Here is a 13,582-nt window from a genome sequence, read left to right on the forward strand (position 1 = left end):
TAAGAGGGGGAAACGTTCTCGCGCATTATATCTTTGACAGTCCCCAGCCATGGGATTGGTTGATGAAATCCGAAAGATCCTGTGCTTCCTGGCTCACTGCCTGTCATCATGGACTAAGATGGGGCACCGACGGAGTGGTTCCGTATCGGAAAGCGAGACAAGTGATTACGACTGCAGTACTGGGTGCTGAAAATCCTGACGACAAGGAGATTGTGTACGTCAAAGGGCACGAGAAACGAGAATGGCTGGGAGAATTACTTCTGGACAGTCGACGAGAATACGCATACATCGAGAGCCTGGATGTGGATTACGAAGACATGGATAATTTAAATAATCTAGATGATGCTAATACTTTTCAATGTGGACAACACCGTACGAATAGACATTGTGCTTTACAAAATGTATTCAAACTTTTCAATTGGTGGACACAATTACATGAATAAACATATGTAATATACGTTTTCTTTTTTTTTATTCCTTTCCCTCCATTACATCGACGTTTTTCTCTATTACATCGACGTTTCTTCAACGTTTTTTCATGTTTCATTTAGCGTTTCACGTATACCATGCACGTTATGTATAACGTTTTGTTCTTGTACAACGTTGTCGCGAAAACGTGATACCGACGATGATGATGTAATTATTGGAAAGAGTGGGGAAACTATCCCCTCTCCTATACAAAAGATTCAGAAGAATAAACGTGTCGAGACATGTTCAAGGCTACCGATGAAATTGTTGGAGTGGGGGGAAACTATCCCCTCTCCTATACAAAAATGCAGAAGAATAAACGTGTCGAGACATGTACAAGGCTACCGATGAAATTGTTGGAGTGGGGGAAACTATCCCCTCTCCTATACAAAAATGCTGAAGAATAAACGTGTCGAGACATGTTCAAGGCTACCGATGAAATTGTTGAAGAGAGTGGGGGAAGTTATCCCCTCTCCATCTATACGTTTCCAATACAACATTAATAACTGCAAACATCACTATTTGGCGATCAGTATTGCATCAGTCGCTCGTTTGAACAGTTTTTGACATCGCTCTTGAAATACATACAATGGCAAACTATTACGTTCCAACCGAGGCGCGTGAAAAGTAAGTATTCTTTTGTTATACGATATAAAGACTTTACATTTTATTCATTTATTTCACTCGTATCCGTTTCTTTTTTCAGAGCGTCTTCGAATATACGATATACGCCACGTATACTGGGCAGAAGGTTTGCGCTAACATCAACTTCCTACAAATGGATTGATGAAGCGATCAACGTGGGATCTGTTTCCTGCTCCGTGGAGATATCGCTCGGCGATACACGCGGCAACCGGATTGTCCTACCATACAGAACGTGGAGAGCTCTGTTAGATAAACGTGCGGATTTCGAGCGATTCGTCCAGTCAACCGAAGCACCATCGTTACCGATTCATCACCTTACCGTACAACTCGTGAAATTGCGTGATGAAAGTATTGTTAAGTTATCTTTACTCGATGCATGTATTTACCTCAAGCCTACAACCATGCTCTTCATGTTTGAACTAGAGCACTGTGTGGAGCATGTATATTATACGCTGCATCAGAGCATTGCAACTGCGACTGAGAAATTTAAATATTTTGTAACGTTTTTGCGTCAAAACTTTGCCATGAACAAACCAGACGCGACAGAATTATTGCGCAAATCTTACGATAAGAGTTCGCAAATTGAGTGTGAATTAATAGTCTACGCTATTGATACTATTATATACGACACATTAACTACTTAATAGAATGATTGTACACATTGTATTACATACTCAATAAAAAATGTGAAATGTATAAAAAAGAGTTTATCTCGTTATAAACCTTTCCCATGTTATAACGTATATTAGTTTTACAAGTTGCGTTTAGTCTCTTATAGAATAGCCTTGACAGTGATTGCGTCACGCGAACGATAACATTCCACAGGGGAAGAATCGAGCATTGTCAAGGCCTGAGAGCTGCATCGGCAAATATAACTTGCATAAAGAATATTCTGTATCTCTCGAATGGTAGGCTAGAAAATTACGAGACTTGAAAAATTATACGAATTGGAATACTGTCTTCCAATTGGTTCCAGAAAAAATAACGAAAATTAGGTAGAAAAATAAAACAATTAATATAATATAATATAATTGCAAGCATAGAGTAGCGGCGTTTGCTTCACCTACAATGTAATCATATATCGTTTGTCTTCGATGTAATCGTATACCTTTGTGATTAGCCGCCGTCAAAATATGCGATGCGACGGAGGATGCTGTCGCTGAGCGAGCCCTTCGTCAGTCGAAATTATACCGTCGCGCAATTAAAAAGCGTACGATCGTGTCGCGAAAAAAATAATTGAACGGTTATAATGGAGCCAAATTTTGGAGATGAGACGACGATTGAAGAGGAACTATATACATACTTTTCTCTCTTACCTTCTGATATATTATATATAGTGATACAGATCGCGCAAGTTTCTCTATATGGACTACCTCCTCCTAACAGTGACGAGGATGAGGACAATCACATTGATGAAGGCGAGGAAGACATTGATGATGATGATGATGATGATGAGCAAGAGTATGACGTCGTTGCTGCTCAAAACTTATACAATTTCCTCATCTACCAAGCACCGTGTACTTTGATACAGATCATTACGGTTATATTAACAATCCTCTACGAGAGAGAGAAAGAGGAGGAGGAGGGGGAGGAGACAATCATTCCTTTCAGTCCCCCAATTAACGTTATGGTGATTGCATCTCCGCATTCATTGTTATATGAAATGGTTTATTATTATTATGAAAACGATGAAAATGAGGAGGACAGACAATAACAGTGTGGCGGCGGCGGTGGCGGCGGCGGTGGCGGCGACAATAACAGTGTGGCGGCGGCGGTGGCGGCGGCGGTGGTGGCGGTAAGTTCCTTTTTAAAGAAATTTTTATTTTCCTGACCGCCGATTACGCGCGCTGGCGGCAGCGGTCGCGGGCGGCGAGCGCGGGCGGCGGCGGCGGCGGCGGGCCCCGCGAAAATTGCCCGCGGGCGGCGGTGGGCCCCGCGGAAATCGCCGCGGAGAACCGCCGTGAAATCGCCGCGGAGGAGCGCCACGAAATCGCCGCGAAATACGCCGCGGAAAACCGCCGCAAAATACGCCGCGGAGAACCGCCGCAAAATACGCCGCGGAAAACCGCCGCGGTATTTTAAAAATACATGCCGGTTCAAAGCCATGGGATTCCTCTCTCTCCCCAACATCATCCTCGGCGGTACATACCGCTCTGCCGCGCGACTTACCCCCACCTTTCAATCCCACCTCTAGATCAGTGGGTGACACCACCCTCTGCATCTTGAGGATCACCACCCACTCCCTGTATCATTCCCCGGACCGCGGGCTGACTCCCACGCGCGGGTCAGTTCAGCGGGCTGACCCCCACCTCCCAAGTTAGGTCTCGGGGGTCACCACCCACTCCCTGTATCATTCCCGGGTAGGACCGCGGGCTGACTCCCACGCGCGGGTCAGTTCAGCGGGCTGACCCCCACCTCCCACGTCAGACCCTGCGGGTAACCACCCACTCCGCGGTACGTACCGCAGGTACCCCCGCGCCTACATTCCCCCCTCGCCCCTCACCCCCCCTCATTGCTCCCGAATTAGAACTGTCATAGTCTTCCTACTTACAAGAATTTTTAAAAGATCTCGGAATAATTTTCGTCGCGACACCGGTGCGCGCGGGCGCACTCTCCTCGCGACTCGTACGATAATTCCGTCTATCTTTACGGGACCATCAAAAATAGTATTTTTAATAAACTTATTAATTTCAATCTAGAAATCATTTACATTCACTCTCGGCTTGCACTCCGTTGCACTATATTAAAATCCCGTAAAAATTAACCGCTAGAGTCTTCTGAAAATTCTAGATCAATAAAAAAATAGTTCGTGTTGTAAAATTCTAATTCTTTCGCTACGTAACGACTCAGAAAAATCAGCACTACAGTTCTGCGCGCTCAATTCCAAGATCCTTGGGAAATTACATTTTATATTGAATTTTAAAGCTTCGAAATTAATTCTTGATCTCATATGCGATTCCCTCTTGAACTCGCGAGCCGCGCGGCACGCAGAGAGCGTGATCATTAAAGGGCTTACCTGTATTGAAAAACTAACAGAAATCGGAAATCTCTTCTCCCTGGTATCCCTCGTCTACAACCAGATGGTATAAATACGACGCGAAATCGGAAATCACTTCACTTCTATCGAGTCAGCAATCGGAAAGAGCGCAACCCAGCGCAGCCTCCCAACTGTAGATTGCTGATAAGATAACGGATGGGTCAATAATTAGAACTTTCATGGAGGATCTTAGGATCTCTCTCTCTCTCTTGACCTCCACCCTTCCGCAGAGCCTTTTTCCTAACTCCGATGTCGAGGGCGGCAGCCAGGTAGTGCGCTGAATGAGCCTCGCTCAAACAGCGTCTCCTCGGTGCCTGTCTAGACAAGGAAAATCTACTCTATCCTAAAAACGAGACGTAAGTGCGCGCTCCCGAACCCGCTCACATAGCGCCTTCGTTGACTCGCTCCTCCAATCTGCACTCCTCTCAAGACTGCTAATCCTATCGAATAAAAGCAGAGACGAGACTTCTCGAATCCTCGATGGAAGATTTCTATCAAGCTCTTACTCTCATAAGTTCCTTCTTAATTTTTTTAGATCGCGTTAAAACCACACACACACACACACTCGCACGCGCTCATTCTCTCTCTTTTCTCTTCTTTTACGTTCACAACGGTAAGAAGTTCTATTCGTAGACTCTGGTGGCAAGCTTTCAAAATACAAACTTACTAAAAATGATATCCATCAGGCAACCATGGGTAAAAGGACTCACAGAGGGAATCGAGCCGGCCGACGGGCATTTTTAAAAGAGCTCACTGCCTTTGGGACTTTCGATCCCTCAATTTTTGCTTAAGGGGCGCAAAGACAAGAAACAACTTCCCCCGCAGCAGGCACTCCGCGGGAGGGAATAAAACCCCTTCCTCTCCCCCGCCTAGAACGCGCGGCTTCGCTGCCATCGCACCTGCCCGATTTACGGAGGAGGTCGGCGAAGACTCTTTCCGACTTCGTGCCGCAACGAAGGGCTACACGACCTCTCCCTCTTAGCCGGGTCGCCCGACTGTCCTCCGCAGACCAATCCCTAACCCAAGGAGGAAAACCGACCATAAAGAAAATAGAGAATGTCCGTTGTTCTCTCCAAATTCTGTCATCCGGCAAGACAATCTTAAGATCCACTCGAGACCTCAACAAGATCGTAGACAAACCGGAAACACTATAACCCATCCTCGCTTGTCTTTGACTAAATTTCTTTCTCTTTCTCACATTAATTTTGATTATTCGCGCGGTAGTATTAAGACAAAATTATACTTGTAATTACATTATTAGATTTATAATTAATAAAAGATTGAAGGCTAAAATCAAGTTCTGACAGTTTCTTTTCTCTTTCCTTTCTTTTCACCTTCTGTACCACGCATCCTCTTCCACGTAACAGTCAAACCTCTTCTAAAATACAAAAAAAAAAAATGGTTTAACTAATAGATAATTGTTGTCATGAGGATAGGCATAACACCCGAATCATGACGACTGGTGACAGCGGCCAAAAATCAAAACCCCATTACGACCCGCCAGTTTACAGACCCGGCGGATCGTAACACACAGTATTTTAATTTTATAAAATTCATTGCTATTTGATTTAGATAAATATTCCGAATGAATATTTCTATCATATCAAAACTTTAATACACGATCAACCCGTAATCTGATATTGAAGAGATAATAGTGAATGAAAATTAACAACAAAGTACCGGCAAAATTCGTTATCGTTACTGTAAAAATATAATAACGTCACTCTTACCATTACAGACAGAAAAGGTAAAGCTTATTATCGTAAAAAAGTAACAAAACCGATAACAGCGTTATAAATCACGCGTTATTTCCCAACCCTGCATGAAAGATATATAAAATGGATGATAAGAGTAAATTCGAGGACGGGTTACATAATCAGAGAAGAGCTACAAAGGGATAAATTAAAGTTAAAAGCTTGAAAAAAAGCATAAGAATTTGAGAGCAAGATTAGCGGAAGGAAAGGGAAATGAGCTGGCAAGAAGTTACATGGAGATAAGAGGAAAGGCGAAGAGGGCTGGAAGGATATCGACGCAAGAGAAAAAAAATAGAAGTTCTTTAAGGAAAAAAGGAGTTGAGAGAGATAGAGAACAAAAGGGAGGAGAGGGTGTTTATTTCAATAGATATAGTGGGATAAAATCAAACAGAGGGAAAAAAGATAGGAGTTTAGATATTCGAGATATAATAAATGGTATGAGAGGGTTAAGAGAGAAAAGGGATATCGAGATATTTAAAGAAAGGATAGGCAGATGGAGGAGAATTGCAAGATACAAGTTGAGAAAGAAAGTCAAGGAAGAGAATTACTTCAACGTTCGATGAACAAAGACGAATTATGTATTTGATGTGCAATCTGGAACGGATCCAATGTCATATTTCACGCTTTCGTAACAGGTAATGTTATTGAATTAAAACGCACCCAAAAAGTACCGAGTGTACAAATGTGATGTAATAAAGATACAGACTGTAACGTCCAGGATTCTTAAGGGAATAAACGACAGCAAAATTTAAAAAAAATCAAAAATTTTTCTACAGTTTTCGAAAAATTGATACCTTAAACACACCGATCCTGTAAAGTACGGAAACGTATTTTCGGGTCTGGGAGACTTTTTCAACTGTGAGAAACTATAACTTCGATTACAATCAATATTTTCTACAATTTTTTTTAAATAAAAGTTCAGAATCTCAGAAATGTGACTGCATAATCGGCATTGCCAAAAAATAATTTATTATAAAGGAAAAACCATTAAGTAAAAATTAAAAATTGGTCAAAAATCCACTTTTCCTTCAAAAAATCATAACTTTGCAACAAAAAACTTTTAAGGACTTTCAAATACGGTGTTTTAAAGCTAAAGAGTCACATTTTCAAAATCAAATTTTAAAAAGTCATTTCTTTTAAAAAATATAATTATGTAACATGAAGAATATGAGGTATTTTTGGGCATCTAAAAATCCACTTTTCTTTAAAAAATCATATCTTTGCAATAAAAAACTTATAAAAACTTTACAATACGGCGTTTTAAAGCTAAAGCTTCATCCTTTCAAAAAAACATTATACGAGGTGTGTTCAAAAAGTATCGCGAATTTTGAATTTTCGCGGGTTACGTATATTCGAATTTCGATCTTTTTGTGGCGTTATGTTGGTACTCATGTCTCTCACTTATGCCGACAAGCTCAGCCATTTTGAATGTTCACTTAATTGTTGACAGCTGCTTTGCTTGCACGTGTTTTGGATCGTCTTCGATTTTTACCTATTCAAAAAAATGGATCAAAGAACCTGTATCAAATTTTGTGTGAAAAACGAAATTAAGTGCGCGGATGCATTCCGAATGTTGACTGTGGCATACGGAGAAGCTACCTTGGACCGAAGCAACGTTTATCGGTGGTACAAAATGTTCTCAGAAGGCCGAGAAGATGTGAACGACGAAGAGCGTGCCGGACGCCCGAGCACTTCAACAACAGACGAAAAAATTAATGAAGTGGAGAAAATGGTATTGGCCAATCGTCGAATCACCGTTAGAGAAGTTGCTGAGGACCTAAACATATCGATTGGCTCGTGCCATTCGATTTTTATCAATGATTTGGGCATGAGACGGGTCGCCGCGAAATTCGTACCAAAATTGCTCAATTGCGACCAAAAACAGCATCGCATGAACATTGCTAATGAGATGTTGGACTCTGTCCGCGACGACCCAAATTTGCTCCAGAGGGTCATAACTGGTGACGAATCGTGGGTTTATGGTTATGACGTGGAAACCAAAGCTCAATCATCTCAATGGAAGCTGCCGCACGAACCAAGACCGAAAAAAGCGCGCCAAGTTCGGTCGAATGTGAAAGTTTTGCTGACAGTTTTCTTCGATTGCAGGGGCGTGGTGCATCATGAGTTCTTGCCACAGGGTAGAACGGTCAATAAGGAATATTACCTGCAAGTTATGCGCAATTTGCGCGAAGCAATCCGCCAGAAACGCCCGGATTTGTGGAAGAACAAAAATTGGCTTTTGCACCACGATAACGCCCCTGCTCACACATCGTTGCTTGTGCGCGACTTTTTGGCCAAAAACAATACACTAATGATGCCGCAGCCACCGTATTCCCCAGATCTGGCCCTCTGTGACTTTTTCTTGTTCCTTAAACTGAAGAGGCCCATGAAAGGACGACGTTACGCCACGCTTGACGAGATAAAGACGGCATCGAAGGAGGAGCTGAACAAGATAAAAAAAAATGATTTTTTGAAGTGCTTCGAAGATTGGAAAAACCGTTGGCACAAGTGTATAATATCTCATGGGGATTACTTTGAAGGGGACAAAATAGATATTCATGAATAAATAAATAATTTTTGAAAAAACACAAAATTCGCGATACTTTTTGAACACACCTCGTATTATTGTCATTTCTATTAAAAAATGTACTTATGTTACAAGGCGAATATGAGATATTTTTGATAAAATCGTGTCTAAAATTGAAAATTGATGTGTTTCATGATATATTTCGGAAAAACTCCCTTTTCTACAACATTTTATAGTATTCCAATTTTAGACAGAGTATATGCAAGTAACAACCGCGAACCGACCTGTTCAAACGTATTTTGTTCAACTTTTTTATGTAAAATACTCACAATAAAAGTTACACTTACACACTATATGGGTCGCATTGACCCTAACAAAACTTTGCTGCCGTGCCGTTCGAATTCTAGTTGACCAAAAAAGTTGATCAACCATATCAATCGAAAGAGAAGATTTCAAACTTTTTTTATGTCTTGGTCCAAACCTCCTATCTCATTTCGTCTTCACAGAGAAAGCGTTTGAAACTTCATATGGGATTTCTCAGACCCACTTACGTGTTTAAGGGTTAAAAATATGCTCCTGAAAGGTTTTTATGAAATTCAAAGTATTTTCTCGATGTATGAGTTTTAAAAAACAAGTACACAATGCTGAAATAAGCATGGTTAGTCTCCTTATACTGAACGCAATCAAGAAGTCTTTTGACCTTGCAGTTTTGTGTACAGGCATCAGATTGCGGAAGTGTAAAAAAAATAATAAAGATCTGAAAGATAAAGGAAAACTAACGGATAAAATTATTAATAACATATCATCTTATTATTTCAATCTCGTTATTCACAGATTCACAAGGATTCCGTGAATAATATAATAAAGACTCTCGAACTAAAATATAAAAATATATTATATAAAGAGGAGGGCTAATGAAAGTGCTGCGCGGTTAATTTTGCGCGAAAGTAAATAGTCATTTATAGACTGAGAATCATTTAATCGATTGACATTATTCTTTAAACGTTTCGACTCTCTTTGCAGTCATCATCAGCAAAAAAATTTAAAAATACATAAATCGAAAATTCGTAAGCGAACGTGTCTTCTTAACAATTCAGTATTCAAGCCATCGCCGATCTCATATAGTTGTCACTATCGTTTGGCCGAGTCCAGAGTGAAAATTATTTCAACTTGATCTGGGGGAAGGTTTGATCACCCTATAATTGATGTTGTGTAATAGTAACTTTTAAGAGTTGTAGGTTTGAGTGACTCACCATTGAAAATCGACGATGACTTGCGAAGTCATGGATAAGGCGTTTTACACTAGTAATTATCGAACGGAATTAGGGAAAGCCGCAGTCAGTACGAGATGCTTCCAATCGAGCGATTTCCAATAGACTGGTCGTTAAGCGTAAATAAAGCAAGTCGGAGATACATAAATTCAATAGAATACAGACAAGCAACTCAAAACAATAAGTATAAGTCGTAGAAAATATAAACAAAAGTACGTAACTCCGCCATGAAGAAAATGTGTCCGTTAAATAAATAAATTAATACATAGACGTTTAAAAAATACTAAAGAGTCGGATCATAAAAATACATACATAAACTAGATACATAAATAATTGAATAAGTGAACGGACACGTAAAAAGTTCTTACTTTAAAATCGCAATTTCTCTAACAGAGAAAGATACGCATAATGTAAAGATTTGGTGTCCGATTGTGAGTTCAAGCCATTCTTTTGCATCTGTATGTGCAATATTTTGGACACTAATCGCTTACCAAGGAAACGTTCAGAGTCAAGGATTTTGATGCTCTCCCAGTCGTACTTATGATTAAGTTCTACACAGTGTTCAGTAATTACGGAGGGATTCCTAGTGTTCCAATTAATGTTGTTGCAATGTTTAGTTATTCTTGTTTTCAGTTTCCTGCTTGTCTGGCGTACGTATGAAGCATCGCATTCTTTACAAGCGATTTTGTATACAACATTTTTCATAGAGCTTGTTGGGAGAGCATTCTTCTGTCCTTTAATAAACCTGTTTAATTTGTTGAGACTAAAAAAGGCCGGTTTTACATTTAGATTCTTTGTGATGGATAAAAATTTTTCAGAGATATTGGGAATATATGGTAATAAGAACCAAGGAGTTTTTTACTTTACAGTGGAATCATTCGTGTTCTCTGTTTGTTTGTGTGTGTGTTTATGAATCAGTGATTTCAACCGGCTGTTAATAGTCTCAAAGATGAACTTTACAAGGTAGTCATTATGTAACAGTATATTAATGATAAACTCAAAATTCTTTTTATGAAATTTAGGATTAGGTAATAAGAATTTTTTGTCAACCATTCCCATAATGGTCCCTCTTTTTTGTGTCAGTGGGTGTGCCGAGAGAAAATTAAGGTATCTACCTGAAAAAGTAGGCTTGTGATACCAGTCAAATTCTAAACGTGTGTTCGCCTTACTAATAGTAACATCTAAGAAATTGATACTCTTCCCCCCTATTTCTATTGTGAATTGAAGACGAGAGTTGAAGGTCGATAAGGTGAAATCAATTGAATGCTTCGGGACAGCTGTCACAATATCGTCAATATCATATGTGAAGTAGAACAGTAAACGTATTTCAATTTTCTCCAGAGCCTTAGTCTCCAGATCTTGCATCACTAAATCGGCTATTACAGGGGAGAGAGGGGACCCCATTGATGTGCCGAATTTTTGTTTATAAAAGTTATTGTCAAAGGTAAAAGATGTCGAGTTAATTGTACTGCTTGTAAAAATTCGTGCTTGGAAATGTTACATATACTCTCAAGATGTTGCCATCTATTTGAGAGAGTGTTTAGTGCTAACTCGACTGGGATGTTCGTGAATAGTGACACAACATCTAGAGAAATTAAAACGTGATCAGCCTCCAACCCTACTCCCTTTAACTTTTCAATTAGTTGGAAACTATTCTCAACCTTGCTGAAGGCATCTGGGATATTGTCGGATATAATTTTGTGTAGATATGTTGCTAGAGCGTACATGGGACTATCAATTGAAGATATTATTATTCTCAGGGGACATCCCGGTTTGTGAATTTTGGGAAGTCCGTACGCTCTCGGGAGGTTGCCGTCACTATAAAAAATCTTTTTATATGTTGACGGCGTGATAAAATTCTGATCTTTCCGTCTCGTTAGCAGTCCACGCACATTCTTAGTCATGCTATTAGTTGGATCCTTTTTAACAATTTCGTAGATGTTTTGGTCTTGTTGTATCCCCAGCATTTTTTCCTTATATACCTGGCTGTTTAAGGCTATAGTGATGTTACCCTTGTCAGCTCTCGTGAACACAATCTGGGTATTCTTCCGGAAGAAATTAAATGTGGATTTAGTTAAAGAGTTCAATCTGTCATTATTGTCATTCTTCCTTTGCGGAAAAGATAAGAGATTGTTAAAAATTGGTATCGCAGAATTTCTCGTGTCTAAATGTAATGACGGATTAATTTTTTCTAAATTGCTTTCAAAATTCTTGATGTATGTAAAAATTATTTTGTTTCTGTCTATTAGAGGTAACGAAAAATTTTCTCCGAGTTGCAATAACATTTGGACTTCCGTTGGGATATGAGTCAACGATAAATTTATAAACCATTTATCTCGAGTTTCATATATGGATGATTTGATTGGTTCGATGACAAACCTTAGGGTTGACCTTGATTTAAAGTTTGTGCTCCCGAAAGATACCACTGTTTGAAAATGTTGGTTCGTTGTTGTTATCCGAATAGTAATATAAAATTTTTATCCATCACGAAGAATCTAAATGTAAAACTGGCCTTTTTTAGTCTCAACAAATTAAACAGGTTTATTAAAGGACAGAAGGATGATCTCCCAACAAGCTCTATGAAAAATGTATACAAAATCGCTTGTAAAGAATGCGATGCTACATACGTACGCCATACAAACAGGAAACTGAAAACAAGAATAACTGAACATTGCAACAACATTAATTGGAATACTAGGAATCCCTCCGTAATTACTGAACACCGTGTAGAACTTAATCATGAGTTCGATTGGGAGAGTATCAAATTTCTTGACTCTGAACGTTTCCTTGGTAAGCGATTAATGTCCGAAATGTTGCACATACAGATGCATAAGAATGGCATGAACTCACAATCGGACACAAAATATTTACATCATGCGTATCTTTCTCTGTTAGAGAAATTGCGATTTTAAAGAAAGAACTTTTTACGTGTCCGTTCACTTATTCAATTATTTATGTATCTAGTTTATGTATGTATTTTTAAGATCCGACTCTCTAGTATTTTTTAAACGTCTATGTATTAATTTATTTATTTAATGGACACATTTTCTTCACGGCGGAGTTTATATATTTCCGACTTGCTTTATTTACGCTTAACGACCAGTCTATTGGAAACCGCTCGATTGGAAACATCTCGTATTGACTGCGGCTTTCTCTAATTCCGTTCGATAATTACTAGTGTAAAACGCCTTATCCATGATTTCGCAAGTCGTCGTCGATTTTCAATGGTGAGTCATTCAAACCTACAACTCTTAAAAGTTATTATTATACAACATCAATTATAGGGTGATCAAACCTTCCCCCATATCAAGTTGAAATAATTTTCACTCCGGACTCGGCCAAACGGTAGTGACAACCATATGGGATCGGCAATGGCTTGAATACTGAATTGTTAAGAAGACACGTTCGCTTACGAATTTTTGATTTATGTATTTTTAAAATTTTTTGCTGATGATGACTCCAAAGAGTCGACACGTTCAAAGAATAATGTCAATCGATTAAATGATTCTCAGTCTATAGATGACTATTTACTTTCGCACAAAATCAACCGCGCAGCACTCTCATTAACCCTCCTCTTTATAGTTTCCGTAAATGATATGTGTGATATTCAGGCTATTCTTCTACATAAAAGTCCTATGGATACAAATCCTTAAAACTAAAATTGTCCTGAAAGTGGTAACTCATGGTACACTTAGCAAAAAGTAAAAGCTGATAACAAATTGCAGAAATATAAGTATAAGCCGGCTATTCCACAATGTTATGGAATTAGGCCAATTTTTAAAAATTTGACGAAAAAAATATTATTGACAAGATGCTTATGTGCATTTACGTAAAATAATAAAGAAAGTTTTAATAACATAACTAAAAGTTTGCACCAAAA

This window comes from Solenopsis invicta, chromosome 2 (assembly GCF_016802725.1).
Source record: "Solenopsis invicta isolate M01_SB chromosome 2, UNIL_Sinv_3.0, whole genome shotgun sequence".
Lineage (NCBI taxonomy): Eukaryota > Metazoa > Arthropoda > Insecta > Hymenoptera > Formicidae > Solenopsis > Solenopsis invicta.